This window comes from Mauremys mutica, chromosome 5 (genome assembly GCF_020497125.1).
Source record: "Mauremys mutica isolate MM-2020 ecotype Southern chromosome 5, ASM2049712v1, whole genome shotgun sequence".
In the NCBI taxonomy this organism is placed as follows: Eukaryota; Metazoa; Chordata; order Testudines; family Geoemydidae; genus Mauremys; species Mauremys mutica.
In genome coordinates, this window is record NC_059076.1 from 52,869,814 (window position 1) to 52,874,752 (window position 4,939).

Here is a 4,939-nt window from a genome sequence, read left to right on the forward strand (position 1 = left end):
TTCAGGGTGTGTTGTGATTGTTTGACGATACTCCATATGGAGTATCCTAGAAAGTCTACACATCAGAGAACTATTGTCTTCTCAATAGCACATTTTTTAACTCATTGCTGCACTTCATACACAGCATCCTAATCTTCGATAATATTTATAAATAAAATTACGATAAACTCTCCAATTGTATCAAACTATTTTCTAAGAGATCTAATGGGAGACTTATTGTGACCTTCTTTTTAGAGTGCTAAAAGATGAAACTTCCTCTAAGGAAGTGATTTTTTTTAAATCAAATATTTAGAAGACAAAGAATATCTAACTCGATTACAAACTAATGTTGTAGTTTTATTTTCAGTCAGATTTCTACCACCCAGAGCATTTAAGGGTATTTGCAGATCCTTAGAGCTGTATGTCTAATTAGCCTAGTTAAATTAAAATATAACTCTCTGTGGGATAATAGATTGTCAATATAGAAAAGATAATCTAATAATCAGACTTTCTCCTAGAAGGACTTTCCCCAAAGCAATTTCTTTTACTCTTGTTAGCCTGTGCCTTTGGGGTTTGGGGACTGAAAGTGATTAGGGCTGATGAACCCTAATAATGAAAGAATACCAGAGGTATAATTTTTTCATTAAATAAAATATGTCTCTCAGATGGATTCTACTCATGCAGTTGCCCACATTATTAACAGGTAACAAAGATTTAAAAAAAAGGTTACAGCTATTTTAGCTAGTTTGAAAAAAATTGTGAATTAAAGGACATCCTTTTATAAGAAGTAATTTAAGAAAGCTGTGGACATTGTCAGTATGTTTGTACTATTGATTTTACTCAGTCAAGACATAAAAGCAAGAGGGGCTTGGGAAGTACTAAGCAGAAGATATAAAATAAAGTGTAACTGTTTTCCTTATTCTAATGAAGGTTCTTGTTCAATGTTTGAAGAAAGTGACATTTTCTGTAGTTCTGTACTATTACATGACACTTGTTAGGTTCTCATAATTGCAGGAGGAGCTGACTTAGTCAACCACGCAAACAAAGCTTATGTCACTTTAGTTCGGGGATTCAAGATAATTTAATGTATTTGGCCTGAAATGGTTCATCCAGCACTAGTGGCAACTGTAGTCTAGATTCTGCTTTGTTAAACTGTGTATGTTTCATGTGACCATGAAGTTTATTTCACAAACTGCCTAATAATGTAATCCTACACTACTTGAAAAAGTTGTTGCCTTCCTTAGGTTTTCACATTGCTACTATCTCACAATCAAAATTCTGGCCTGCCTGCATGACTTTCTTATCTGTAGTTACATTTTCTGATATTAATTTCCGATCTTCTAATTTTGCTTTGTAAAGTTGCAACATATTTTGTATGACTACTTTATAATGATGTAAAAACTAATGCTTTGAATATTGACAAGATGCATTCACAATGTTGCAGGCAAAAGTTACAATGACATAATTACTGATGGCATAAATCAGGATGAGAAAATGTTGTAATTTTCCCATTGTGTCAAAGTAACTCCTATGAGAGAAGATTTAAGATTATGTATATCAGACAATCAGGTGCTTATGACAAAGGAAGACTTCAGAAATTGAAATTGGAACCCACCTAAATACAGCTTGACTTTGCCCTTGTGTAGGGAATATGCCACTGATAGCTTCAAATAGTCATTGAGCTAGTGGTCTTTTATCTCTGTCAATAGAGGCTTGTGTTTTAACCAAGGACTCCTGGATCTCAAATCCGCAAAAATAATCCAACAAGGGCAACTGTTACAAGTAGTAGCCTCTGCAGGTGTTGATGAAGACTTTCCTTGATTTTAATTGTGGATCTGCCACTGCCTCACTATGGCTCACTTATTTCATCTCTAGTCGTTAGATCATGAATGTGATACCCTAGTTCAGTCATCTATTGAGGTTGAACTCTGGAGATATGGATCCAAAAGTATGAGTCTCATGGAAGCCTACATTACAACTCAGTCAGATGAATTGGGCTACAAGGTGTTACCCTGCATCAACACTAGGCGAAAAGTCAGGTTAAGCTGGCATGTTTTAGCTCCCTGCCACACTCTCCATTGTGCTGATGGAAAGAAGGCAGAAGAGAGAGATATTTGTCACAATGTTGTTGTTTTTTTTGTTTGGTTGGTTTTTTTATCTGTTTAAAGAAATAAAGCAAGGGAGAGGATTATACAGGTTTGTCTTAACCCCATAATCCCCTAATTAACAGCCTCCCCTGAGTCACTGTAATAAGCATCAACAATACTTTACACACACTAACAACTGTCCTCGTCATTTACTTCAGACCCCACTTGTATAAGAGAGTGCTCTGTGTGCTCCATGAGAGCTCTCATCCATGACCCCCAATCAGTTTAGTGGTCCCCAAATGCCAGTTATGAACCTTTTCTCCTCAAAGCCTTTTCTCCCTCCTCTGGCAGACTGCCAAAAATCATTAGGCTCATGTCAAGGCTGAATACCCACTTTGTCACTTTGAGTACAGAAGGTGGGGGCCCACAAGGATTTTAAAAATTAATACTGGCCATTCCGGGCTTGTATTAAACTCCCAAGGTTACAGCTTTTCTCTGACCTTGACTTGGTAAACACTGCCATCACCTAAATGCAAAAAAAACCCTTGGACTCAGGAAGGAGCACTTGGGAATTCCTCCCTGTGTGGTACCCTCAAGCCTTTTCACACTCCTCCCCCAAGAAAGAGTTGAAAAAGAAAACAAAGGAAATTTGCTGTTGCTACCAGCTAATCAAACATTCACAAACCTTTTAGGACACCAAAAATCCAATCCTGTTCTTTAAAAAAGGTAAATTTTATTAAAAACAAAAAGGAAAAAAATACATCTGGAACTTAGGATTTTGCCAGATTTTAAAAGCGCAATTCCAAAAATTAAGCACCCAAAACAGCTTTCTTGGGGGTTAACTTAAAGGTACAAGCAAAGGACCGCAACCGGGGTTAACACAGAGGAGTCCACAAGCCTTAAAAAATGAACAGAAATAAACCTAATGGCATTTTCCTAAACATTCCTAATTTACTTAAATATTTGGGTTGTTAAAAGTCGTTCTAGATATGATCTGATTGTTTTCATATCTGGTTCAAATTTTACACCACATTCCTGCTGCCCATCTCTTCAGCCCTGAGAGAACAACCCCCAAAGGGAAAGTTTTTCCCAATTTTAAAAAGTTCTAGCCTTCCCACTGGCTCTTTTGGTCAGGTGCCCACTTTTTTTTCTTTACCTGGGGGACTTTTTAACCCTTTACAGGTAAAGCAAGTAGAGAACAGCTACCAAGAGGGATTTTACAGCTAACTGGATGGCTGGATGTCCATCAAAGGGAACTACCTCTCTTCACCCCCTCCCCCCTTCATTTATCACAGCTCACATGATGTGCCAGCAATCCAGAGGAAGGATGCCAGGGAAAGATATGTTGTATGGATAATTGTTATGTTTAATCCACACAAACTGCTGTGTCTTAAAGAAATTCATGGATCTATAAACACTTCAGACATCTGGCACACATTTTCAGAGCCATTGTCACACACTGAGAGGGCTGGAGGTGGAGAGTTCTTCATGCTGGCAGAGATAGGAGTCTCAAAGAGAAGGGGGAGCACAATAGGCAGACTGCCTGGTGGAGTGTAGGCATGCATCATGCTGTTGCAGCTGCTCTTGGATGTTTGCAGTTTTACAGAAGTGGGTCAGAGGCTGTGGTATGTTTCAGGAAGTGAATGACAAACTCAGACTCCTTCATAGATATTCCCTCTAACTGACAGGTTATGTTAACATTGCTAAATATGGTAGGTTGCTCTTGAGGTTATTAGAAGTAACTATATCAACCATAAAAAAATGTGTGTAGTGAAAGAACTTCCCAAGCCCTTTTTCAGCCCCCCATCTTCCTACAGAAGGATTGACACAGTCAGGAGAAGTTGCTCTCTCTGATGCCTGAAGCAGCTTCATTTTGTCCCCTTCCATCCTTAAGCATAATTTCAGCAATGTTAATGCAGAATAGCTTTCCAAATGAATGCACTGTTTGACTGTCAACTGTACTGATCTATTGCTGCAGGGTATGTGCTGAATTTGTTGACCCTTTATGGAGGATGTAATGGGGTGTTCCCCCCATGCTGGCCGTGAAAAGGTTAATGCAGATTGAGAAGGGAATTAATTAATCTGACAGGTCAGGCTGAGGGGAATCAGGTGGCTAAGCAATCCCTTTATTGAGTGAGGGAGCCCAGCTGAGGAGGAATGAGCTGATCAGTTACTCCCTGGAAGAAGAGAGGAGTGTTGCCTGTAGCCTGTGGTTGCTCCCTGGGAGGAAGGCATGGTGAAGTTGGCAAGCCAGGATGCCGGAAGGTAAAGAAAGGGCTCAGGGAAAGCAATAAGGTTTAAAAGAGAATAGACCTTGGCTACTGACTAGAGGGTCCTTGAGCTGGAACCCAGGCAGGATCAGGTTCCTTGCCAGCTGCTGAGGGAGTGGCTCTGTGAGGCAGTGAATGGGAAGGCTGCCCAGTATGGCAGAAGAAAGACTTTGGTACCTCAAAAGGAGAAAATGTGTACAGTGACCTGGCCAGAGGGCTGAGTCATGAAGAGGCAGCAGCAGCTCATGGAGCAAAAGTGAGGCTGCACAAATGCAGGGAGATGGAAAGGGGCATCAACCTGGCAAGATATTCCCTGGAGTGACCAGGAGACAGTACCATCCTAATGGTGAGTGAGGCACCCATCTCAGAGGGGCATTAAGGTTTTCTGAGAAATTGTGAATCAGAGGGATTTGGGCTATATGTTACCTTTCAACATGTATAGGAGATGGCAGTGAATGCCTTAATAGGTACTGGAGCATGGTATCACCAGCACTGTGAAGTTTGCAAGTAATTTCAAATTGCTTTCAGGAATTTGGGAGTGTGTGATGAATCCTGATTTAAAAACTACATTTAATGAAAGTTTAGGTTTATTTGTGTGTATAT